The sequence below is a fragment of the Sycon ciliatum genome, chromosome 9 (assembly GCF_964019385.1).
Source record: "Sycon ciliatum chromosome 9, ocSycCili1.1, whole genome shotgun sequence".
NCBI lineage: Eukaryota > Metazoa > Porifera > Calcarea > Leucosolenida > Sycettidae > Sycon > Sycon ciliatum.
The window spans coordinates 15,469,089-15,496,699 of record NC_088651.1 but is presented as its reverse complement, the minus strand read 5'-3'; the positions used below and the strand labels follow the sequence as shown (position 1 = coordinate 15,496,699).

Below are 27,611 nucleotides of genomic sequence, written 5' to 3'. Positions count from 1 at the left end.
TCGAGCGCAAAAAACCGCGGCTCGATCGGAGCTACGGCGGCGGGGAACGGCGCGCTTGATTGGAGTGCAGCGAACCGTACCATATGGTACGGTTCGAGATGGGGCTGGTACACAAAGGGTTAACAGTCTCACTGATATCCACGCTAGCTTTCATCCTTAGTAGAACATAATTTTCCATTCGTGTATACACAACAGAGTAGAGCAGGCATAGTGGGATGGTCTAAGACCATGATTGAGAAACAGAGGGTACCAGGTTCAAGTCCTGCTTGGAAGCGGAAGGAATTTTTCCAGCCGTGCTGCGACCCACAGTTAATTGGGAACTCGTGGCCTGGCACGAGGGTAACATGGATGTAGCTAATGGGATTTCGGTCTTTGACCATTTGGTGGTGGGTCTGATCTACTCACCTCCCAACGTTTAGGCGCTGCATCTGCGCCTTTGATCCTAGAGGGTGGTGGCGTTCCCACGGCGGATGAGGAAAACTCGGCTTCTAGCCGAGTCTCACGCGAACCGTGAAATTTATTTTTATACACAACAGAACCCCGGGCACCACCTCCCCAAAGGAATTCCCTGAAAACCGAGGAAATAAGCGAAGAATTGAACACGTTTGAACCAATTCATGGCTTATGAGATTCATTGGACATAGATCAGCCACCTACCCCCCCCCCACACCTACACAAACATACACAAAAACAGTCATTACACTTCCCTGGTCAAGTTTTGTGGCGAAACAGGTGCGTCCGACTTGACTTGTCTCTGCATGCATCTGAAACATTTTTCCCAGCGATGGGAGCATGAGGAGAACAGAAATATGTACGAGAAAAACAGAATCAGAAATAATGTCACATGTGAACAAGGTCTCTCTCCCCCACCCCCCCTGGTATGCCTAAGTGAGGCCCGTCGGAAACACTTCAGGAGTGGTCAGGGCGATACTGTTGAGGATGCTAGATTTGAAGCCTGTCCCCTGTTCCATCTCATTGCCACAACATAAAACATGTTTAAACTGAACTTATTTTAAAGAAAATGAAAAATGGAATGGACCACTTGCCATTTGTACAGATCCACGAAATCCCGTAGACCCGGAAGGGTGTTGAATGTGCAGGACCCTATTGTGTTTTCTGCTATTTCCACGAAGAAATTGGGCCTGAAGGCATTTCATACGAAAACCTTTTTCTGACAAAGATCTAGCTAGTCATTAGTTCTAACCAAAGTGAAGACGCTGGAAAAGCGATTGCTGGTCATTGAATTATGACGCGAAAATTGGTTAAATCCACATTCATAGCACACATTAAACACCCTTCCGGGTCTACGTGATTTCTTGGATCTGCACAAATGGCAAGTGGTCCATAGATGGTGAATAGCCAATTTATGTCTTTTTTCGTTGCTGCAACTAGCTTTCTGGGGGATCTGTTTCCAGTTTAGATATCAGTAAGGTGTCATAATTATATCCCATATCAAATTTTGAAAAATCAGTTTATCTCAATGACGTCATACCAATGACGTCATAAATTATTAGGGCTGAAACGATCATTCAATAACTCCTAACGATCAACCAATATCATTAACGATCGATATATTGGTTTTATCGGTTCATGTCGGCCCTACTCGTGTACCTCGAACACCAGATAAGGAAGAAATTCCACAATGCCTTTGCTACGTTAGAAACTTGCCGCATCACACTGTTGACATGTGACTGGTTTTCTCAACATGAACTAGAGTATTTCATGTTGTTTCCAGAGTGAAGAATCTTGTCATCACCCTCTGGTAACTGCTATCTCCGACCTCTCCCATAAATGAACCGAAAAGACAGGTATTGAGCCAATAATAAAAGTAGAAAGGAAAAGGACATATGGAAACGAGTTAAGAGTAGTGGAGAGTTACTCTTAACTCGTTTCCATAATTATGTCCTTTTCCTTTCTACCTTTAATAATAATACAGCACGCATATAGCTCATATGAATAATCAAATGAGGGTCATGCATCTGTCGACAACGTCGAGCCAGTGCGTTCTGTCTGAGGCAAGTTGCTCCGCTTCCAAAGCCACAAATCAATTTTATTGCGCTTGAAAGTACATGATTGCACCCGTATTCACTACCGGATGGAGTGCAAGGGCTAAATAATTGTTGCTGATAGGCATGCGTAAAAAATCATTAGCACTCGTTTACAACACTAAAGATTATCGATTGCACCCTTAACGATCGATATGCGAGTTATCGGTATATTCGTTTCAGCCCTATAAATTATAATGTCATCATGATGTCATCGAATTTAGTCTAAACTTCCAGATGCTATAACTCCAGAACGGTTGCTCAGATCAACCTCGGACTTTCGCCATTGGAATCAGTGGATTTTTCCCTAAAAGTTCTGAAATTTTGATTTTAGTGTGAACTTCCCCTTTAACCCTTTTAGCGGCAATGACGTATAAATACGTCATTGAGAATGACGCCCGTCCACTTATGACGTATATATAGGTCATGAAAACACTACATCGCGAGCTGTCCAATACTTCACCCGTGGACTAGATGTAGAGTGCCAAAGTGGATGGCTGTCACCCGCATGTGGGTGTGAGTAATCTACAGGTCGAACTTTGCCCGTAGGCCGCGTGAACGCAGCCCAGGGAGTCCTTGAGAACAATGCAATATTCAAATTTTGACCATTCCAACTTATCGACATTTTTGTCGGGTCGTGTCGTCGCTTCACAGAGGAAGAGGCCATCGATCAGGACCCCTACCTGGAGGATGAAGACGATGATGACTGGTTCGTGCCTGGCGACGACTTGCAAGCGCCTGATGTTGACGTTGAGGACGGCGCTGGAGTTGGCAATGTCGCCACTGCAGCGCCTGCTTCAGACGAGGAGATGGATAACAGAGAGCTGCACACAGACCAGCTGTGGAGGCAAGGGCGGCAGGCGACAATGGACGCGAGGGTAAGATGTTCTGTTTAAATTCGTTCGATTGTAGAATTTATCAGCAATGGTATTTTCATGTCATTCTGGAGTAAGCCTGTCGGGGGTGATACCCCTTTTTCAGCACTTGAGGCGGTGCATCAAGCGTCGTCTCTTCATGATCGTCTACTGCAAGACCTGGTAAGTGTACAGTGCTTGCAGCTCTCTCTCCTCCAACAATAGAGCTCTATGACAGTGTGCTTTCTGTGGTTTCTTTCGTGCTTACAGTGGAGAAGGGCTGGTGGGAGTTCAGGCCCTTACCACCCATTTGATGGATGCGGCCCACCTGGGCAAATATTGGAAGGGCCGGCAAGTCGGACTGCTTCTGTACTCCGACTACCAGGACACCGTGGAGCGTATCAGTATCCTGATGATGATGATGATGTGTGAAGGTCTGGGTCTGACGTCTTCAGGATGCGTCATTTATTTCAAAATTATTTGTAAGTACTTGTAACAGACGTGGTGTAGTAACTGTGTGTGTAGTGTAGTAGCAGTGTGTAGTGTTTTGTGATGGCCCTGTGCGATAGCAGTCGTAATGTGTTTTGTGATGGCCCTGTGCGATAGCAGTCGTAATGTGTTTTGTGATGGCCCTGTGCGATAGCAGTCGTAATGTGTTGGACTACTGAAGTACATTGCATCAAGGGGTATGTGTGGGGTGCTTCGACGCATTATCGTGCTTCCTAAACCCTAGATATGTGTACCACTCCCGTACACGATCGTTACCTTCCCTGCGTATCACAGCTGGCGCATTCTCCCTGTGGAGCCTTCCGTGGTGATACCACCGTAGAATACCGCATGTGGTGTCACAATAATTGACTGCAGGACCGTCGGCTCTATGACAAGCACCGTTGAGGTAGTACTCGATGCTACCCCGTCCTATCCAAGCAGGTTCATTGACGCGATGAAGGCGACCTCCATAGCACCAGGCGGACACTCCCCTGCTATCAACAAGAGCTGGCCCGTCTTCCCGATGGAGTCTGTGAAAATGACTTTCAGATAGAAAGATAAAGGTCTTGCTTTGCGGTTCACACCTTCACTTCAGTATCATTACAGTATGGCTTTCACATGTCACTGCGGTGTTCACCTTACAGGGGTAATACCCTTGTTTCAGCATCTGAGGCGGTGCGTCAAGCGCCGCCTCTTTCTGATCATCTATTGTGATAAATGGTAAGTGCGCAGTGCTCCCAGCTCTCTCCCCCAACAATAGAGCTCTACGACACTCTGCTTTCTGCTGCTTCTTTCGTGTTTACAGTGGAGAAAGGCTGGTGGGTGCTTCAGCTGTGGTCTCACACCTCACGGGTGCGGCTCACCTGAGTCGTTATTGGAAGGGCCGGCAGGTCGGACTGCTTTTGCAGTCCGACTATCAGGACGCTGTGACCCGTATTAGTACCCTGTAAGTGACTTCCACTTGTCACTGTGGCATTAAGCTTACAGGGGTTATACCCCTGTTCCAACACCTGAGGCGGTGCATCAAGCGCTGCCTCTTCCTTATTGTGTATTGCGATACCTGGTAAGTGTGCAGTGCTCACAGCTCTCTCCCCCAACAATAGAGCTCTATGACACTGTGCTTTCTGCGGTTTCTTTCGTTTTTACAGTGGAGAAAGGCTGGTGGGGGCCCCAGCCGTGACCGTACACCTGGCAGATGCGGCCCACCTGAACCGTTACTGGAAGGACCGGCAGGTCGGACTGCTTCTGTAGTACGACTACCAGGACGCTGTGAAAGGTCTTGCTTTGCGGTTCACACCTTCACTTCCGTATCATTAGGTTAAAATGGCATTCGCGTGTCATTGTGGGACTAAACTGACAGGAGTAATACCCCTATTCCAGCACTTGAGGCGGTGCATCAAGCGTCGCCTCTTGGTTATTTTATATTGTGATAATTGGTAAGAGTGCAGTGCTCACAGCTCCCTCCCCCAACAATAGAGCTCTATGACACTGTGCTTTCTGCGGTTTCTTTCTTGTTTACAATGGAGAAAAGGCTGGTGGGGGTTCAAGCCCTTGTCATCCATTTGATGGATGTGGCGCACCTAACCAACTATTGGAAGGATCGGCAGGTGGCCAAATATTGGAAGGGCCGACTATTCAGCCACTGCTGGGTAAGGGATACCAGTTGTCCATCGACAACTGGTACAGCAGTATTGAACTGGCGCGCTACCTTACAAACAACAACACCGCCGTCTGCGGCATGATTCGGAAGAACCGTCAGGGACTGCCGAAGCGTGTCGTGAACCTGAAGCTGGGCTAAGGGAGAGTTTGCCCATCGAAGCCATGCAGGGATGATGTTCGTGTAGCTGGAAGACAGTAAGTCAGTCCACTTTCTGAATATGCATGGGCCAAGTAACCGACCGCGAGAAGCGTCCCATTCGGAAGTTGACGTGTGTGAACGCAAGCAGGATCTTAATAAAAAAGCTAACATTGAATCCCTTCTTTACCACAGGCAGTTTTTAAGCTTAGTTACCATGCACAAATTTATTTTCAAATATTAACGTTGCCTAGCTTCATTCCATTTCAATATCACGCAGAGTGCGAGACGCCCTAACAAAATTATTCTCCCTAAAGCAAAGACCACATCAAAATCGTTGTTTCTCTTCCAAACCTCCCTCTTATGGAACTGCCTCCCACCAAGACTAACTGCAGAACCGTCCATTATTGTTTTCAAGAATGAGCTTCGTAAACTCACTTGCAAACATAGTGCTTCGCTCTCCGGTATGCCTACGCCATGTACATACCCCCCCCCCCCCCCCGTGTGCTCCCCAACGCATTCACGCTGCACAACTTTTCACTACTTTCACTTTAGCTCATACATCATGTACATGTACATCCTTCAAAGCGGTGAACCCCTTGATAGGCGACAAGCCTCTGGGTCATCCTAATAAAGATATTATTATTATTATTATTATTATTATTATTATTATTATAGTACTGTGTTCAGGTAAGATATTATTCATTACACTTACGGTATCCCAACTCCTTAATTACCAGATTTTGTATGCCTCGATCTATTTCCTTAGCCTATCCTCGGATAATGCTTTCTGGTGCACGACACAATGTACATGATCACGATCGTTCCCGAGGCACTATTCGAAACGGACCATGAGGCAGGAGGTAAGATGCATTATATTTCTTGCATGCTCTGCTCAGAACATTCAAAAACAGATCTGCAACAGCAAGGAATGACCGTTGTCCATGCGGCATGCCATCAAGCCGATTCAAGGTCGCTTGGAGTTGACCAGAACACGCGGCCTACACTGGTTGCATATGGGGGTATGTGGCGCACCCACATGGCAGATTTCTTACGTCATGAACAAAGTGATTTGACCCTACTCGCCCTAGTCTGTGTGCTGGATGTTGAGGGAAAGTCCCGGCTGGAAGGCCTAAAATACGACATGCGTGCTCTTGAGCTGGACATCAAGATGCACTTGATCCAATCTAGATCAACGGGTGATCCATGTAAGTGCAGGTGCGCTTGATCAAGGTGACTTGGAACAACTGCTGAACCGTGATCTACGAGACCTGGTATTCTTGTGTCACGAAGCACGTGATTTCATCATTCCTCTTGCAGTAAAATCCAAAAACTACACGCAAAAATTCAGTCACTTTTGCGTCAACTGTTGCACTGAAAAATGTTGGTGGCGCAAGGAGAAGCTTGTCGTTTGGAGTGACAAGTGATCACCGCTGCTTTTCCTTGCTAGAGTCAACAATACACTTTGTTCTGCAGCGTTTGGAGTGGTGGTGGAGTAGAAATTGCTGACTAGACGTTGCGGAGGGGCGAGCTTTCCTGCGCAGGTATGAGTTTGGACGTATTTCAGAATGGTCGAGTGGAAAAATTCAAAATTGTTTATTTCAAGAAAACCCAAAAAGGATGATGGGGGACATGTCCGCAGAGCTAGAAGAGGTGTTCTACTATCTGCCGGTGTATAGTGTTTGCTAATTGAGGACGTAGCTCGCAGTTTTATCAGCGCTTGTAATTTGGCTATTTTCAAGACGATCATTTGTGGCGTCAAGGGATGGTTGCCCTCGTGTTCTGGGATGCTGGCGTGGCTAAGTGGTGCTGCCCCAAGAACTCTTCTAAGGTGAGGTAATGTTGACTTGATGGAGTTTTGTTCGTAGCTTGTTCTTGTACGCTGTGCCGTAGCTCGTTTGTAGACCCATACATCGTGCCAATATTGGGCCAATATTGAGGGGTATTTCAATTTCATGGTTCCCTTCAAAAGATTTTGTGCGGGCTTTGGATTGTCGATCTGCACCCCAAAGCAAACCTACCTGCAAAATTTGAGCGAAATCTGAGAGATCGACTTGCACATATGTTCTGGTTTTCTCAGACATGCTCTCTTAAATATGAGCCGTCAGATGCGAAAACCGACCTTATGGGAAACACTGCACAGTGCAGAAAAATGCACTTGAAAGTTGGCGAGTTTACGCACTGGTGCGCATGGACAACCAAGCTACAAACCTTCGTATTTCAGTCAAATATCGGTCTTTCGGGACAATCCAAGTATGTAAATCGAAGAGAAAACTCCAAGGAATCCACTGCAGCAAGCCCGATCGCGGCACGATGCTGCGTTCCCCAGCTGCGAAGCCTGCAAGATACGTCACGGCACTTTGCACTTCTACGTGCAAATCAAACGATCCAGACCCGGGGTTTCCCCCTTTTCAAGCGACCGACGATCTCGGCAACAGGCTCAGACGTCTTGGAAGCTCTCAGTGTATCTTCACGAAAAAAATTGGGCGTCCTGGGATAATGGAGATGGAAATGGCGAGCGATTTTCGTGTGACGGCGCAAGTCCAGCGCTGAAGCGTTGTCTGCAGCTTGTTGCGCTGGTGCTGTGCTTTATTTGCTATCGGATTTGGGCCCAACGGGTTGCTCGTCGCCAGAGCTTTCCAGAAAGCCCAAGTTTGTGGAAATCGGTCAAAGGAAACAGGAAATATTCTACAAAGTAGGTGAAACAATTGTTGGTATTGCACCCAAAATTGAGATGCAATTTGAAACGGTCTCCTATTGTAGAGGCTATAACTTTACTTCCCTTGGTCCAAATCAACTCTAGTTTTTTGCATACGACTCCTGATGCTCCTGGCTTTCAGATAGTATCACTAACACAAATATGATTTTTTTCCCATAAGGTCTGTTTTCGCATCTGACGGCTCATATAATAAAATACAAATACAAAGTGTGTTGCACTGATGTCAGCCTGGCAAATGCGGACATACTGGCTGGTGCACCAGGGTTCATGCACTATGTGCCATGTGTCATACTATCTTACAGGAGTGTACACTAGTATGTGGCAACCTCAGTCCTGGATGGGATCATGCTCATGTACATAAAGCACCTACTCGAGACATGTACAGTCAGACCTCGCTTAACCGCACACATCCCTTTTCCACAAAAAACACACATCCGGATAGGCAAGGGAACCGGATAATCGGACACACACACACACACACTGTATGTATGCATGACATATGCTGTAAATCGGTAACCAACGATTTTCTGCCGAATGACGAGGGATCCGGATAACAGAGGACCGGATAAGCGAGGTCTGACTGTGCTGTATTATGATGATTGCATCCATTGCAACGAACAAAATGACATCCATATTGTATGATGCTGGGTGCAAGTTGCTGAGAATTGAGGACATCTGTAAATTCAGGACATTTGACCTTAGTCCCTTGAGTATCCTCAATCGTGAGGTTCGCCTGGAACAGAGATGCACTTACATTGTGGGTTCAAACTGTGAATTGGACAAGGGTTCGTCGCTTTATCACGAAATTCCCTATATCATGCGAGTTCGTTAGAAGTGTAGTCGAATGTAGTAAGGAAGCGAGAGACACACCCGCAAAACGGCCATCCCTATTCTCGGAAAAGTATTATTTTTCTCTCACTTCACCCCGAGTCTACAAGGAAAGAAGGGTAAAGGTATAGTTTAGGGTCCCAAATTATTTTAGTGGGCCAGCATGCTCTACAGAGCCCCAGGCATGCACATTACACACACAAGACATGCATAGTACAAACAGGGCATGCGCAATGCACTCGAGGTCAACAAGGTCAATGCACTCGAGCCAGTCGAGGTTAACACGACAGCAGCTAGAGTTAAATGGAAACTCACCAAGTTGTGGTTGAGCTCTGCATGCTCCCAATTATTATGACCTTGTCGACCTCGACTGTCTGGTGCATGCCTTGTTTGCACTGCGCATGCCCTGTTTGTACTATGCATGTCTCGTGTGTGTAATGTGCATGCCTGGGGCTCTGTAGAGCATGCTGGCCCACTAAAATAATTTGGGACCCTAAACTATACCTTTACCGAAAGAAGTAGTTGTGCTCGATAAAATCCGATCCAGAGTGCATTTTTGCGCCCTCCACTAGCACACCCTTGACGCCCTGAAAGTAGCACGAATGCGGCTGGAATTTGCATATGTGCAAGTACAAATGAAATGCAATGTGATCGGAACCAGTCCAGGGCACCGCCTTTGCACTCCGGGTCGGATTTCACGGAGCTCAACTGTATGATGAACTCACTGCTCAACCAACAGAGAATTGCTCACCAACCTCAAGTACGAAACGTATACCGAATCCTCTTACCTGATGCGTCTTCCCAGAACGGCCATTCCCAGAGCTGACGCTGAGCAGCGCTGATGGATGTCGTTGCAGACGATTGCCCGCTTCTTGTCGCCATCTGATGGTCCTTCTCAGCACCTTGCCAAAACTTACTTCTGGCTCGGCAATCAGCTCTGCTCTGCGAAGTGTAACGCGGAGAACATGTTGCTCAAATCACCGGCCATCGAACCTGCAATTGAGAAGACCATACAGAACACACGGCACCGACGACATTAGTTGACCTCCCTTTGGGAAAGCCGCACACAAGCGTTCACACCAAACTACACAATGTCATGTACTTCGAAGTAGTAGACAAGTCACTGAACGGCCTAGAGCTGTGATGCAAGCCAGCACAAAGCGCACAATGAAAACGATCGCTTGATGACAGAGAGAATGAAGCATGTCAGCATAGCTCACCTCGCGATGTGTGCAGTTTCCGTGTCCGACACCCGGCTGAAGTCACGGAGAAATAGCCGGCGATTACTGCTTTCTTGCGCAACATATTGCCAAAATGGCTACACAAGCTACTGCTGAAAAGGACGAAAGTTCACATGATGGTATCGAGTATTGCAATCAAGTCCGTCTTTATCGCAACTTGGAGCTCCCCGGATCAACTGCTTGAAATAATTTACTGGATCTACTCATCACTACCGGTCATGGGCAGGGGCAACGAAGAACTACTGGCGGTAAGGAGACAAGGGGTTCTCTGGAGATTCAACAATACACTCTTCGTTTCGTCAGTGCCCTACGCGGTCTGGAAACTCACTGTAACCTGGAATCTTTTGTCACTTCGATGTAGGGACTCGTCAAGAACAGACTGAGCACACTGCCTGGACAGGAAAAAGGGTTAAGGACAAAACTGACCGTCTACAAACGGGAGCAGAGTAAAGTGCTTCCACCTTCTCTGACCAAGACCGAAAAACTGCTCGTGCAAACTCTTCCGATGAGGAGTATGCGCAGCAGCTGCTGCTATGGAGTTCGAGGCTACTGTCCTGAGCCGAGTAGAGAGTGTATCCGGCCAGGAAGGCGCGAAACCGGTAACCATGACGATCACGCAGCTGCTGTTGCGCCGGCGCCGGCGCGGCGCGGCGCAACCCGTACACGTAGATCTACATGTATGTACAAAGGACGAAACAGTTCTGTCCGCAGATTGCGTACCGGTATGTACATAAGTAGCAGACTACAATTGTAGCGTCGCCACCAGGGAATCGTACTCAAACTAAGTTTTGAGTACGACTCCCTGGTCGCCACTAATGCCACTAGTACTCGTACTAGTATTATCAAGAGTAGATAAACAAGAGTGTGCAACTCGCGGATGGGTTGGCCCACGGCGGAAATTTCTGTTGACGTAATCTTTTCGACGACGCACGAGCTGCGAGTCTTTCGGAAAGTTTTCCCTCGTGCTCTTGGCCGGCTTTACACTACAAGGTCGGTGCCCAGCACGTGCTCTCACACTGCTCTGCGGCGAAATGCGCGTTCTTCTGAAAAAAGGTGACGTCAACAAAAATTCCGCCGTGGGCGGGAGTATCTGCAGATTGTGCAGGAGAGATCCGGAGTTGCACACTCTTGTTTATGTACTCTTGGTATTATCCTACAGCATGCACTATGCAGCTGCATGCATCAGAGTTCACTGACCGGTCATGACCGGTCATGACCTCTGATGTGACCACTGTAGTCTGTAGGCTTTCCCAAAGTCGGCCGGTTTTTCCCCTATTCGGTTGTTCGCTGGGCTCAAAAATACATGTACATGTACATCAGATCATTTGGCTGCAAAATTAGCTACATGTAATTGTTCGAAAATCGGCTGCAAAATTGGAATTTATGGAAAATCGGCTAAAAAATTGTTGGCATACGGGTATTGGCTTCAAAATTGGTGAAATATTGGAAGATTTTGTAGATTCTCGGCGATTCTATAATAATTATAGCAATAAAAACTGCTTTATGGCAGTTTTCTAAAAAAGGTTATTGTGTTCTATAGATCTAGTCCATGTACTCCGTCTAAAAAGTATGAAATTAACGAAATGTGATACTGATAGCCGAAAATTAAAATTTCACACAAAACCACACAATAATCACACACAGGATGAAAAGCGAGAAGACCTTTTCCCCTCGTGGTCCTCTTTCCTATTCATGGATGTTGGCGCAGTACTCGTACCAGTCACCCGTGAAGTGTCAGACCAAGATGGACTCTTGGTCGGACTAAACAAGTGTTGAAAGCAGTATTTTTTTAAAACTAAGATCCTCAAGTGTTGCGATTATTATTATTATTATTTTATATATTTTACTAGGGTGTTTCCCACAGACCTATGGTCTTCTTACGGGAGCCCATTATTGTGAGGTTTTGTGTGAAATTTTAATTTTCGGCTATCACATTTTTATTTATTTATTTATTCAACATCTCCTGGCCCGTCCGAAGACTGCCAATAAACATGAGAGGTCAGGTGATAGCCAACCACGGCAAGCTAAAAGGGAGAAAAAAAAGATGCTGTCAGAGAGGGAAAGGAGATAGGGAGAGAAAAAGAAAGGGAGGCACATTAGTAATACATGGGATCACTTCGGATGAGACAGTGTGGAAAGCTGGACTTTGAATTTCCTGATATCCTGGCATGTCTTAATGCTAGTAGGCAGGTTAGACCAAAGGGAGTATGCTGAGAAGAAAGGGGATTTCAAAAACAGGGAGGAACTAGCTCGGGGCAGTGATAAGACATTGCGTGTTGGTCTAGTGGTAACAAACCAGTTGTACTTGGCAATATGTTTCGGGACTTGGGCTAGGAAGATTTTTTGCACAAGGATACAAAGATGCTGCTGATGTCGGGCAAGAAGAGGGTGCGTGGAAGCAAGTTTATAAAGACAAAGGGAGGCAAATGTTTGGTCTTTTCGAAACAGAATTTTCAGAAGCAAGCGTTGATGTACTTCCAGTCTGTGGAGTAAAGTCTGAGACAACCCGCACCAAGCTATATCGCAATAGTCAAATATAGGCAAAATGTACGACTTAAAGAACAATTTTCTGCAGTTATCATTCAAGTGTTGGCAGTGGGGTTGTAGCATACCTAAGGACGCACTCGCACGCTTGCACACAGACTGGACTTGTGGAGACCAGGAGAGTTGGCGGTCGAGAATAACGCCCAGGTGCTTGTGCTCGTTAACAACTTTAATAGGTGTACTATTTAGACCAGGAAAATACAGAAGCTGAGTGGGGGGCGAGGGAGAGAAGAACATGGCCTCGGTTTTGGCGAGGTTAGGCTTCAGTTTCCAGGTTTCCATCCATGTTACTGTAGCGTTGACCCCGGACTGCATGGAGGCCGTGAGGTTGTCTGCCGAGCTGTCGGAGCACATCAGAGCAGTGTCGTCAGCAAAAAGACTTACATTTGGTACAAGGGCTGGCAAGTCATTAACGTACAGTAGAAATAGGAGCGGCCCAAGTATGGACCCCTGGGGTACCCCAGACACGACTAGTAATGGGTCTGATAGGGAGGTAGATACTCTGACAGTCTGGTGGCGGCAGGAAAGATAGGATGAGAGCCATTGCAGGGCTGGACCATGTACCAAGAAGATGGACTCTAGCTTTGCAAGCAGACCACGATGCCAGACGGCGTCGAAAGCTTTCGCTAGGTCAAAGAACACGATGCCAACATGCCGCCTGAGGTTCCGCTGGGTGTAGATGTCTTGTACTAGACGTGTTAGTTGGAAAGTTGTGGAGTCTCCACGGCAGAAACCGGATTGAGATGGTGAAAGCGCTGGGGTGACATGGCAGTACAGAGACTCAAAGAAAATACGTTCACAGACCTTTGACACAGCGGGAAGGAGAGAGATTGGTCTGTAGTTGCCAGCTTGAGAGCGTTGGCCTTTCTTATAGATCGGGACGATAACAGCAGATTTCCAGACGGACGGAAATACTCCTGTACGATATGACATGTTAAAGAGCAGGCACAAGGGATAGGACAGAGATGGCGCAAGCCATTTGAGAACCTCATTGGGTATGCCATCTTCGCCAGGGGACTTACAATTCTTCAGGAGTTTGAGGTGCTTACAGACGGTAGCAGTCGTGGTAACGACGCGTGTGAGTGGTGCGCTAAGTTCAGGGGCTGGGGACAGCGATGGAATGTCCCAATTCGGATCCTCCGGAATGCCGGATGAAACAAACTGCTTGTTCAGTGTGTCTGCAATCGCCTTCACATCGTGCTGGCGGTTGCCATTGGAGTCCGTCAGGTACTGGATTGGCGCGCGGGAGGTCCCGCGGCACTGGTTGCGAATGAATTGGTGGAGTGATGGGCGATCGGGGGAGGAGAGTGTTGCAGAAAGAGAGTTTAGAAAGGAGCGGTGTGAGGTACGAGAAAGGTGCTTGACGAAGTTGCGTTGAACTCGGTAAGCCTCCCGGTTAACCGGCGTTGGGAATTTCTTGTAGATGCTGAAAAGATCACGCTTGCGCTTCACTTCAGGTACGAGGGACCGTGTCACCCATGGGGGACTAGATGTCGAGGATGTTGGGTTGGAATGTTTCCGGTTGTTGTAGCCGATAGCAAAGTTAGAGAGGTGCTGTTGGAACCCTCGTTCAAGGACGGCTGCAAAGTGATCTACCGCGGCGTCAACAGTTGGAGAGCCTTCTGGTTGCAGAAACGACCAGTCGTGGCAGGAGAAATCAGCGTTCATAGAGTCCCAGCACTGAGAGGGAACTCGACGGAAGCGATATGGGAACGGTTTGCGAGAAGGAAGTGGCAGGTCTGGGTCCGAGGGCAATGAGACGGCGAACTGGCATGAAACCATGAGATGGTCCGAGGAGCCAAGAGCGCAAGCTGTGTGAACGTCCGTCGCCAGCAGGGGTTGGTTTGTGAAGACAAGGTCTAGACATGACTGTGTTCCGGAAGATGTTGTGTGCGTTGGACTCTGCACCAGCTGATCCAAACCGAAGCAGGTAAGGGTGCGAAAAAGTGCCGCCCCAGCAGGACACGTTAAATCCGATGGGCACCACCGTTTGTGCTTACTGTTGAAGTCCCCAGCCATTATGACATGGTACGATGACATGGGAACGGTTACCAAAGCACTAGCTAGCATATCACAGAAGTGGTCTATTTCCGTGGTTTTGACTGAGGGCGGACGGTAGGTACAGCAGACGAGGATGGGTGTCGGGGAGCCTAAGATTGGGTGAAGCTCAACCCATACGGATTCACAGGTCGGACGAGCAAGGTCGTCGCGAACTTGGACTCTTCCGAAGCGATTTTGCCGGACAAGAATCGCAACTCCACCATATCCTCTGGTTGCCGTACCGGATTTGTTATCATGAGGTGGTCGGTCGCGACGAAATGTGGTATAACCGGAGATGGTGAGCGCTATGCTTGGATTTAGCCATGTTTCATTTAGACAGATGACATCAGGTTTGTTGAAATCAGCAATGACAGACAGTTCGGCAGATTTGTTAACGATTGAGCGGCAATTTACGGAAAGCAAGGTCAGTTTACCCTGGCAAGGGGGGAAGTAGGGCCGAGCCAGTGGATTCAGCTGTGGTCGCGCCATCATGCTGAGCCTGAGGAGAGGACGTTGTTTGCCTGGTTGGCATTGCTGATTTCGTTAATTTCCTACTTTTTAGACGGGGTCCATGGACTAGAACACAATAACCTTTTTTAGAAAACTGCCATAAAGCAGTTTTTATTGCTATAAATTTTTTTGGGCTAAGTATGATTATTTATAATAGTTGTGTCACCAATGGAATTCATTTTAATATAGTGAATTCTTGAGTTTTTGGACTTTGTATTGAATTGCTGCTCCGTCTATTTGTTTTTCACATCTCCATTTCAATTTTCCTAAAAAAGATTGTGTCGAGTAGTAGTGGCGGACAGCTTTGTGCAGAAAAGGTGTAACTGACGGAGCCCTGAATCTCAGTAGGCATAATATCAGCTAGTACTGGCCGTGTGGAGCAAGTCGGTATTCACTATTGTGATGTGTGCGAGGAGAACTACTGACTAGTACAGGTTCTGTTTTATCACTCAAAACGGGTTTATTCAAACAATACGACACGGAAAGAAGGAAGAACACCAAAGATACAAGGGACGAAACTCGGCGATGAAATCAAAATGAAATTTTTAAATAGTCTCACCCAAAGAAACTCAAGGCAGACGTCACAAGGTTATGTAAAAGATTCAACTCAATCCCTAGACGAATGCTTTGAAAGATGTAAAGTGTGCAAGAATGATTCACGCTGAGACTTTGGCAGGTTCTGTTTTATCAGTACAGCCACTGGCACTGGACATACAGCCAGCACTAGCCCACGTTTCAAAATCCGTAGGCGTGTGATTGGAAGTGCGCTGAGTGCTACTAACTACTACTAGTACTACATGTATGCTCTAACTGTAAAACGTTTCTGGCAACTGAAATCCGACCTCCGAGCGGTGAGTTCACATTCTAGCGGTCTCTATGATTTTCATGGTTTTGTTCAAAAATTTGTTGGGCCTTTGCGACATGAGCGCACCGCTCAGGGGTCGGATTTCAGTTGCCAGCACTGTACAGCCAAGTCTAACTTGGCTCCAGCTGATCCCGACATCAGAACAGTGCGCCTGTGATCTGTCAGTTCAAGTAGCTGCAGTTCAGTTACCACTATTTTGGCACTGATGCTGTTCACTGGAGTACATTCGAGACATAGAAATCCTGGGAACATTGCTCATGATCCTGGGGCTAGAAAACTTCAGATTCAGAACTAAGGTAATGTTAGCAGACACACGAGATCCTGGCATAGAATGCAACAAACTTTACTGATTAACGCTGTTATTGTGCTGACTGTGAGAAAGCGTGCATAACGAGGCGGGTTTCGCATCAATCATCCTAGACGTCCAGCCATATAAGGTCTGGACTCTGGACAGGCCGTAGCACTCTAGTGACCAGCTGGCATGTGCTGTACACACCCAGAAAGACGCTGCTCAAGTATTACTATTAGTACATGTACGTGTACATGACATTTCTGCAGTTCTACACTAGCACTGCAGGGCTTGTAAGCAGTTGGTTGAAAATCAGTTTCTCTATGAACAGCCCCTAACAGTAACAGCTTAGTGCAAGGATCTGGTGACGGCAACAGTCGGCGATTTAGCGTGGCCAAAGGGCGAGGGGAAGTGTGGAAAGGCATGGCTTCACAACTATCCAACGATGCCGTGTCCACCACGACTGAACTTGTAGAGAAATCAGAAGCGGACGTTCAGTGGAATAGTAGGGCATCAGCTACCTTTGTCCCAATCAGTGCGCAGAATAGTGACAACAACCAGAAGCCACCTGCGCGTCCAGTAAGAAGGCGATCAGTCTCATTTACCTTGGTGCAACTCGACCCTGCAGGGGAGGTATGTGTTCTGCGCAAGCCCCAGCACTGCTGCAATGAGCCTCACACGTGCTCGAAGGACACCACAGGCACAGCCGACGTCGCCATGAAACAACCACCGCAAGCGAAAGCCATGGTTCGCAGTGATGGCAATTCAGAGACGTGCATGGAGACCAAGCAGAGGGACAATCCAGTGTGTTCAATCCTGGATTCTCCTCGAGGTGCTCCTTGTGCAGATACAGAAAAAGCTCCCAGCGGCCTCACGGATCATGCCTTAGTAGGGATTGAGAAGGCTCTGGCCGACGCCTTGGCAGCGGTCATGGCGGACAAGGAGCGCGCGCGTGTTCTCCATGAAAAACGATGTAGGGAGAGCCAGCGAGTGGCATGTCGCCACTCGACGCAGCTACTGCTACGCATGCTTAAAGAAGGGAGGCCAATGAGGGATGGTGATTCGTTCACTGTTCCCATGACGCCGGACAAAGAAACATGGTGGTTTGGTCCTCCCCTGGTGGACGACAACGTTGAGCTGACCCTGTTGTTCAAAGAGGACTGCATGCGTTTCGAGGGCAAGCAACGGTCTTTGTTCGTGGTGCAAAGAACCTTACAAGATGTCAAAGAATTTCAGTATGTGCAAGTGAAGGAACTTGGCCTGGCAGGCGGTGATGGCACGTTCTGCAGATATTGCATCTGTGAGGGATTGCTGGAAGACTCGCTCGGATTTCGGCTCGTTGTCAACTTCTCAGAGCGGGTAGAAGATCCCGCCGAGGATTTGTTGTTCGACTTCGAGAAAATTGGCCAGGAGCAGCCCAAAGCAGAGCCAAGACAACATTGGCTGACAATCACCTCCATGATGCTGGTGGCACCAGTCTTGTGTTTTCAGGCCAAGTCTGAAGGGCAGTATGAACAACATGAGCAAAACGAGCAACATGTCCAAAACGAACAAGAACCAGAGAACGAAGGGGATGCGAAGCCCTAATGGGAATGTAATTTGAACTAATTCCTTGTAGTAGTTGGCTGCGTGGTTCTGAGGGATGGAAAATCTGGCCGGACGGATTGGGCCATTGTTTAAACATCAGCTCCGGGATTTCCCTGCATTCCCCTCATCATCTTTTTCAATGTCTTGTGAACAGCTCTCAGGCTCCAAACATTCCGGTACTTTACGACTCTCCGTACACTTTGCCGTGCTGCAAATTAATATGAACTCACATTCCGCCCATGGCAGCTGTCAGTTGATATCAATATCTTTTTGGTCACCTGAATCCACAAAGTCACAGAGCACAATGCATCTTCTTTGTAACTGAGAGTAGTAAGTTTCATTCCCTGAGATAATCATCGGACAAAATAATGATCAGCTGATTATGATAGAGCAATTGAAGCCGGGATATGTCATTTGTTAGAGCCAAAACAGGTGCCCAGTGTCCTGGACATGGACTAAGATTTAGCAAAAAGACAATACAGTCATGGTCAGGCTGGTCCGACGGATGGGTAGGTAAATCGTGCATAACGTTGTAAATATACTGCGAACTAGTACGATGACCGGGCAGCTGAAGCGACATAACGTAATGTATTGGCGCGAGACATGTACATTTTGCATAGGGGTAAACGGAATAAAATATGGAAATTCACAGTTGGAGAATACTCAGTCTTATACCAATCGCCGTTGGTCTGATAGCAATCGACGTACATGTACAAGGAGACACAGGATTTTCGACTGGCAATTCGGTTGGAGTTGACGTGAACCAAGGTTGGTACAGATGGTGAACGTTGACTTGCAATCTCAGGCCAAAACAATCAGTCACAATCATGTTTACGAAACGTCTGGAGAAACAGCGCATTTTCAACGCACCTTAGCTACTAGAATAGTTGCTATGGGGTCAATCCTGGAAAAATGTTCCCGTACTGTGAGTAACAACTAGACGACTCTAGACTAAAGAAATGTTTGACACTGTATAGAACCAGACGCTCTCGATAATTCACGTACAGGTAGTTATTGGAGGAACGTGACTTTAGTGTTCATGCCTCCTGGGTCTCGCTTTGGGCAATGTCTAGCTGTGAGCGGCTCAGGACGGTGACCTCTTCTTCATTTTCGGACCCTGTATACCCATCCGGCAGCCTGCTGCCAATGTATCTCGACGACGACCGGGTCACGGTGGTGGTGCTAGAGCTGGTACGGCACGTGGCGACTGGAGCTGGCTTGGCGGATACAACCATAGGATTTATGATTGGAGATGGCACCACGGTCTGTAATTGCTGGCTCTGCTTAATTGAAAACAGGGTTAGCTGGACTCCGGCGCCGCATGCCCACACAAAACCAGTACAGGTGGAGATGGCAAACCCAATGCTTTGAAGCACCTGGGACCTTGTTATGGCGCCAGCTGTGAAGACCCCTATGCCCAAGGCAAAGAGTGGCAGGCCGATGTAGAGCAAGCGAGCTGCATGGTCTTTGTCTGCACAAGAAACAGGCATAGGAGTCAGAAGGCATTCGTATTACTCTCCCCATGTTCACCCTGCTCTTCCCCATATCCCCAGATGGACCGACATTATAAAGCAAGACCTGAAGAAGTCCAACAGCACGATCCCCGAAGCCTTTGTCTTAGCTGAAAACAAGCATGAATGGAACCATTTCACTCACAGATGCGTAGAGGTCAATTCTGAGTAATACATGTTTGCGTGCTGTTCTTCTTCTAATTATTCTACGTGTTCACTCCATGTACATGAAAAACTAAGGAATGAAACAAGCTTCATGCACAGCATCACCAGAATGATGCTGATAATGGTGACGGGTGGTTGCAGTTTTTTTTAGTGTTGCAACGAATACTGGAAAGTGGACAATGCATGGATGACGGTAGATCACGTTTTGTGATGCCATTGAGGAAACAGCATGTCAATTATGCACCCATGGACTCCTTTGTCGTGTCACTTTACCACATCAATATAATATTATAATTATATGATGCTTCTTTCGCAACACAATTGTGAACGCGGATGTGCCAATGTTCTGCTTTGGTTTACCTTTATTTTTGGTTCATCTCTCTTTATAAATGTAGTTATCATTGTTCGAGGGAACGAACTGAAATAATAAAATCCATCCAACGAACAAAGTACAGTAAAACCTGTGACTAACGACCACCCCTTGGGGCCAGAGAAAGCGGTCTTTAGTGGCAGGTGGTCCTTAGTTAGAGGTTTGCACAGCAGAACCATAATGAATGTGAGACCATCCGTGCCCGGCGACGTGGTCTTTAGTACCAGGTTGGTCGCTAACCGTTAGTCACCGTAGTTACAGATTTTACTGGCCATGTACTTATCATTGTTCGAGGGAACGAACTAAAATAATAAAACCCATCCAACGAACCAACTAAACTTATAGCTTCCGTACTTACTGGCCAAGAAGTCCAGCCTTCGCAAGAATCGATAGAAGGCGCCCATATTCCGCGTTTGCACCGCACCTGCAAAGATTAGAATTCTGAGTAGAAGTGGAAAACAAAGACAAAAGTAGTATGATGGCAATCGCTACCCCCGGGGCTTAGTCAGTAAGAGGCAGAGCACCACAGGAAAAACAAACAAACAAAATAATTAGAGTGCTTGGGGTCCTAGCCAATGGCTTTCAGTTGTTTTCTTTGGAGTTGTCCCGTTTGAAATCTTTAAAAGCGTATGTTTAGAAAGATATTCCAACGGGGAAGCAATTCTACCTCCGCCACTTGCGTTCTTTGGCCGACCACACATCAGCAGCATGACTTCAAGTTGTAGCTACTAAAAAGCAAGACAACCTTGCAACAGGGAAGATGATACTGCTATTGCATAGCTTCTCTCTTCTGTTACTAACTTAGTCTTGTTATTGGGAGCTGACGCTATAAAGAGATCAGTGGGTTTCCTTTTCACTTATATTGCAAGTTCCCAACGAATAACCGTGTATTACTGTGTTTTGACTCCTTGGGGTACACTTTATCAATACGATGTTGTTGTTTTTCTTTTGCTGGGTTGGTAAAACGGCTTCGTCGCCTTTTGGGTTGCTACGTCGATAAGTGTGCTCGCCAGAACCACCATCAACATCATCTCCATAGGCTGGGGCCTCTCCCTCGGGCTTAGGGAGCATACACGAGAATGTTTTTTTACTGCCCGAAACCAATAAAATGGAGGAAATACGATGATCACACAACAAAGACACCAGAAAAGGGCTCTTAGCTGTTAACAAGAGTTCCCGTATTTTAACAAACCCCGCCAACCACCAGCAGTCCGAGACACCTCACTCTGTATCTTATCTTGGAGCTGACCGATGTAACTCCCTCCCTGCCGCGATTCGCACCATATCCTTGCCTGCTGCAGTTCGCTCCGCATCTTCGCGTGGCTAGGGCACCCTGTAAGAAGACCATAGATCTGTGGGGACTGCCCTAGTAAAATATGAGTAAATAATAATAATAAATAATAACCTTTATCTCCTGCCAGTATGAGAACCACTGTGCATGTAATCACTTCGTTTTGGCGACGAGACCCGGGGAATTTGTTGTGAATTAATTAATTTATTTATCGGAAAGAAAAGGGACCAAGAAGGAATACATGTAAGTCTCGCTATAATGCTCACCTTCCACTCCTACGAGTATGTTCATACTAGTAACTTAGAACCTTCCAAGTTGGAAGGCTGTCGGAGTGCGCATCCAGGATGTGCTAGAGCTGATAGCCAGTTAGTTGTAGAACGTCAGTACCGTCGGTCAGTGTCAATGCAATGTTATCTCATGAGCTGATTGTTTAGTAACTGGTGGTGTTAGTGGACATTATAGCGTAACTTGTGGTTTCTTGGTCCTTTTTCTTTCCTGTGAAATATATCCTTGGCTCTTCATCCGAGTCAATTAATCAATGGAAGGGAAATAGAAGATTCTGCCCAGCTTAAACGACCTTTCTGGCATCAGAGCTTGTTCTCCGCGAGGTTTCTGCCATCAAATTGCATTTCGACTTTGCCAGAACAGTACCAGTGATGCAGCATGATTATAGACACGTTAACACGAATCTTACCTGTAAAGCCCCTGTCTGGTAATATAGACAGGTATTGCCAACTGTGCTGCTGTACAACTACGCGCTTTCTGGGGTCACCTTGCCTGGCTCCGCAGCGGACTTTGTTTTTTCCCCGCAGCTTGCACGACGGATGCAGCTCTCCAGGGGGCACAACGTTCGCAGCTCTTTAGGCAAACGAGGAAACTCCACTCTCCTGGGACGCACAACTGACACAATTCTTCTATGTGCACGAAGAACACGTTCCCTTAACTGGGGCGCGCAGATGACTAGCCTCCACTATCCAGAATCGTACCGGACTTAGCTCTTCTTGGGCCACACCGGATTCAGCTAGCTAACCTGGGAGGAATCCGCGATTGGGCTTTGGCTAGGCTCTCAGCGCACTCGGCCCTCCTAGTCGTAGTCCCAGTAGTAGTGTACAGTGGAAGACTCGTATGACGAGCGATACACACGGGAATGAGCTGTTGCGATCGCGAGCCTCACTCTATCATAGAACTCAATGGCGATGCTAAGTGTGAAACAGTAGCAAGTCAATGTGCCAGTGTGGACGCACGAGATTAGAGCATCGTGCTACATAGTCATTACATTTTGTTGATTCTCTCACCCCTGGTTGCTCCAGGTTCTAATGTTATGGTGCTGTAATACTAATAGTAATAATAGCGTCTGTGCTTTGAAGGGCCTAGGCTTAGGACTAGGTGATGGCCAATGTGTGCTCACGCCGGGCTAGTTACTGTATGTAATCCCCCCCCCCCCCCTCAATGCAGTAGGCGTGAGGCCATACGCACCATGTCAACACTACTACGTCATTGTCATTAGATTACAATATCAAGCTGGGGGTAAAGCTAAGCATTGGTCAGTAACGCTGTGGCCTCTCGCGCTTTGCGGCGGCGCGATAGAGTTCGTGAGCCTTGCACGCATGTCTGGTTGTTGAAGTGTACGTCACGTGCCAGGTGATCTGGCGTGTCTACTGCAGCCAGTACAGTCAAATCTGTTGTAAGCGACCGCCCCTTGGTGCAAGAAAAAGCGGTCGCTTACGGCAGATGGTCTCTTACGGCAGATGTAAGGTAAATCCGGCATACCAGGTATATGCTTCCATGTACTCAAATCGACGAGAATAATGTGATTTTTAATATCATTTTATTGGATATTCAACGACGACCATACCCGTATTACGCGTATGCGACACGGCAGTAGATCGACACTGCCTAGCGCCTGGACTTGAGAGCTACAGCACAGCCTGAGTACAGCCTACAGGCCAGGCGCCAGTCGATCGCACTTGCAAGACAGCGCATTTTCACACTTTGCAGTTTACAGCGGACTGGCAAGTACAGTTTCGCACCTGAACCTGGGTCGCGGTCGCTTACAGCAGATTTGAATGCAGCCACCGTGCATGAAATCGCGGTCGCTGGTCGCGCACAGCAGATGGTCGCTCTGGACAGATCGGTTTGTATGTGAAACCGTCGGTGCACGGAAAATCGGTCGCTAACGGTAGATGGTCGCCTACAGCAGAGGTCGCTAACGGCAGATTTGACTGTAGTACGTAATGTCGTTACTGGCACAGAGCTTACCGCCCCCATATCACATGGCCCATAGCATAGGCTGTCGCAGAACATGCACGTGTACTAGTAGTAGCCAGGCCTAGGCAATGTAGGCATCGCATCCTACATCATGTATGATGTAGACTCACCAGCCAGAAGTATCGCATTACATGTACATGACGTAGTGCACTCCTCCTGGCCACAACTTGATATCAATGATGTGCTAGAATACAGCTGGCTACAAGATCAAGAAATCACGGTCGGCCGTCAATAGTGTTCACACAGAGTGACAGAGCACCACGCATCTTTGTTGTTTCTACAGGTAGGGTGACTCACATGCACTTCTGCAGCAAAACTCCTCCAGGTCTTAGCTAGCTCAGTAGCTGTACTGTAGGCTGTAGCCTGGTGTGAACCTCTCTACTCTAGCTCTGTCAGCGGATACAGAAATAGTACTACTGTAGTAGAAATACATCAGTGACTGTGTCCTGTAGACGCTAGCGACGCTCGCCTTTTCCCAACTTTTGTTCCCTTATCTGGTAGTGGCTTTGATGAGAGCGTTATGCAGAGCTCACTGACTTGTCAGTTTGAGCACTCAGGCAAGGTACGTTCGGGCCTGGTTTGAATCCACAAAGGACGACCCATTTCACTGATTTCAGTCCGCAGATTGAGTAACCTTACAATTCAATTATTTTCGAAGAGACGAAAGCCCGGAACAGATAATCGCTTCGGGAATTGCATGTATAACTTTTTCTTTTAGACTCTAGACGCGTTCACTTGCATGGGAATGTCTGCCGCATCACTACTGTTTACTGATGTACCGGTACATGTACAGTTGCGCTCACTGAAATCCGACCCAAAGTGCAAAGCTGGCGCCCTGGACCAGTTCCGCTTACATCCTTGTATGTGTACGTGTGTACGGCCAGCCGCATTCGTTCCACTTCCAGGGCGTCCACGGACGTCGAGGGCGCCAGGTTTGCACGTTGGGTCGGATTTCAGTGAGCGCAAGTGTACATGTATGTATGCGGATCTGTACTCTGCCCTAGCAACGATACCCAGTAAATGAGGATATGCATGGAGAAGTACCAATAGTTGTTGCTCAGTTGGGGAACGCCTTGCCCTGGACTTGCTTGACATTTCTTTCTTTTTTCATTGAATTCAACGTACATTTATTTTGACCGTAGAAGAGGCTCCAAACCAAAGAACTTTACAGACGAACAGCATACGAATGTGCCTGTATCAGCATGGACACTATTAGTAGGGAACTACAAACCACCTGCGTGGAAGCTCATGCCTTTCCTACTCACATGATAAGTATTATTATTTTGCTGACACGACGAATGTGAAAACTTACGGGTGATTTGTCTAGTGCTGCTGGATGGACAGACAGTACCTAACATGTTGGCATTGGCCAATGGTGTGCAAACCCTGGTCAGCCAGGGCGAAACATATAGAAACATGTGCATAATTATAATGAGGATGAGTTGAACTTCCTAGCGCTACATGTAGGTCATGACAAGGTCTAATAAATATTACACCTCACAGATCCACAGCTCCAAACTGCATTAAAGCTCTTAGATCAATTACTGTCGCGATTATAGGGCATGTGATGCAGAGACCTCGATTTTTCTTTGAAATACTCAGTGTTGGAAAAGAAGAGTAAATTTGGCCATTGCGAACGTTTTGTGAGTGCTTGTCGTTTTACGATTTTCGAAGAATGGCGGAAATACCAAACTGTTGGATTGGACTGCGTCCTCAGACCCAGGCACGCTTCAAGGCGCCCTTCTACCGATGCATGGTTCGCTTCCAAGAGGCTTTCTGGCTCGCCCGTCTCGGCCCCAGTCACACTGATGACTCCAACATCTTGCTAGGCGAAACTAACGGTGGTGGAAAGTGGATATACTGGTGCAGAATAAAGTTCACGGACAAGGCGGCTATACATTGGGCGGATTTGGACGGCGACATGGACCAAGTCAAATGCGTACCACGTGACGGCATTCTTCACGAGCTGTCTCGCCTCTGCAAGCTGAAAATCGAGAACGCCGATGCTTGTCGGGAGGGAAACGAAATTCAGCTACGGTGCTCCGGCTTCGTGGTGATCGACGACAAAGACCAGCTATTTGGCTGCACGGTGTGCATCCAAGAGGACGACGCCGCTGAGGACAGCATGGTTCGTTGGAGAGTAGCCAAGGTGATGCTGAAGACATCGCGGCTACTACCAGTCAAGCAACGGCAGCCCGGTGCCCTTTCGTTGCTGGCGCAGAGACTGGGATTCTGACACTCCCTGCACGACGCACGCTTTAGACTAGATTTCCTGCTCAAGTGTCCGCCGTCGTCTGGTTACCGAGGTAGCATCCCACGAGTTATGGGAATCTTGACAACGTCATGATTACTTAAAAACCAAAGTTCTCTACGTGTGTGTGTTGGGTTTCGAAATTTTTATACTAATGATCATGGTGTATTCAGCAGCAAATTTAATGGTCACGTGACAGGCTAAAGTAATGAGACATTAGTATTGAATCCTGGAGCGGGGATAATATTGAAACAAACTACTGGTAACAGATATTCAACAGATTATGCCTTAGCATTAATAAAACAAATAGGAGCAATATGCTGGTATGACCCTCTCAGATATGCGTATAGGCGGGCGCACGCTCGTGTGTGTGTGTGTGGGGGGGGGGGGGGTGCTGGTGTTCGTATGGTAGCGCCTGCGCGTGTGTATGTTAAGGTTGCAGACTACCCAAAAACGTAGGCAGTAGTGGAACGTGAGTGGTAGTCTTTGCCGATTTTTGAGGGTATCCCGGATTTGGTGTGCAGCGCTGTGGAAATGGCTTGCTCTGGAGGTTCTAAGCACTGGATATTGTATCAAAGGCACGACCTCGTAGCACGTGCTTAACCTAAAAAATTCAAAAATTGACTTGGGTCTGTGGGAGTCTGTGAGAGAATGCCCACTTGTGCCGTCGTGACAGATTCCAGGGCCACGTTGAGGGGCCCTATTCCACCACCCATGGCTGCTTCTGGACATTTTTTAGGTTTGCATCCCGCGAACGGACAGAATGGGCAAGAAAATGTGAAAAAATTTGTAAATGCATTTTTTTGGCTCCTGGGTGGCTGGCTCGCAGCCTGGAAAGCCTGTCAGTGAAGCGCAAGAACTTTTAAATAATGTCCAGAGGGCCAGCATAGTGGCAGGAGTGTGTGGTGAAAGTTTCACTCACATCCATTGAGAGACACCAAAGTTACGGTCAATTGAATACCATATGAAATATTTGGGTAGTCTGCCACCTTATGATGTGCTAGTTGGGCTTGTGGGCCCATGTACCGTGCAGTTAAACACCAGCCCTGCTAGCGCCCAGCCTGTTACTACAGACCACTTCGTCAGGCACGGGACAGACACACATTCATATAATTATGGTTGTGCGGTGCAAACCTCTAACTAAGGACCACCTGCCACTAAAGACCGCTTCCTCTGACTAGGATATTGGCGGATAATGCTCGAAAAGGTGGCCGATTCTGCTCGAAAAGCAGTAAAATTGGCAGAACCATACAAATCTTATGGCGGGCAATTCCTCGAATTCTGTTCCATTTCTTTATCTACATACCAAACATGCATGAAACTTACAAGAAAAAGTACCGGATTCTGCCAACTGTTCTGCCGGCATTATCCGCAAAGGCCTACCTCTGACCCCAAGGGGTGGTCGCTAGTCAAGGGGTGGTCGCTAGTTACAAGTTTTACTATACTTCTTATGGCCAGAATTCTGGTGCTGTCGATCACACAATCTCCTAAACTAACCAACACTACAGTCCAGTGCATAAAGTACAGAGCTGCTCAACGAAGTCCCATCCCATGAATCGTTTTTGATCTGGCCCTGTGTGGAGCCCTCCACATGCGAACACTGACATGTGAGCAAGTGCGGGGCGCAGACGGGACTCGTACGATCGCATTTCGTGAGCAGAACTGTGAAAATTATCTCAATGGGGACCAGTGTAAATACAGTGATATCCTGGGACGGACGCCACCACCGCCAACACAACTACCACCACCACCACCACAACTACCACCACCACCACCACCACCACCACCACCACCACCACCCCCACCACCACCACCACCACCACCACCACCACCACTACCACTACCTTCACCACCACCACCTTCACCACCACCACCAGCACCACCAGCACCACCACCACCATCACCACCACCGCCGCCATCCCCACCAGCCCACCCGAATACGCCGACAG

General features: G+C 47.6%; 1 long non-coding RNA gene across 1 annotated transcript; it reads right to left on the bottom strand.

Annotated features, from left to right (window-relative positions):
- Positions 1 to 646: 646 nt before the first annotated feature.
- LOC135825229 (uncharacterized) lies at positions 647 to 10,448 on the bottom strand. The gene is made up of 3 exons (XR_010555037.1): positions 9,951 to 10,448; positions 9,519 to 9,723; positions 647 to 764 (listed from the first exon to the last, which is right to left on the bottom strand). It is a non-coding gene; the product is annotated as an uncharacterized LOC135825229 (long non-coding RNA).
- Positions 10,449 to 27,611: the final 17,163 nt, after the last annotated feature.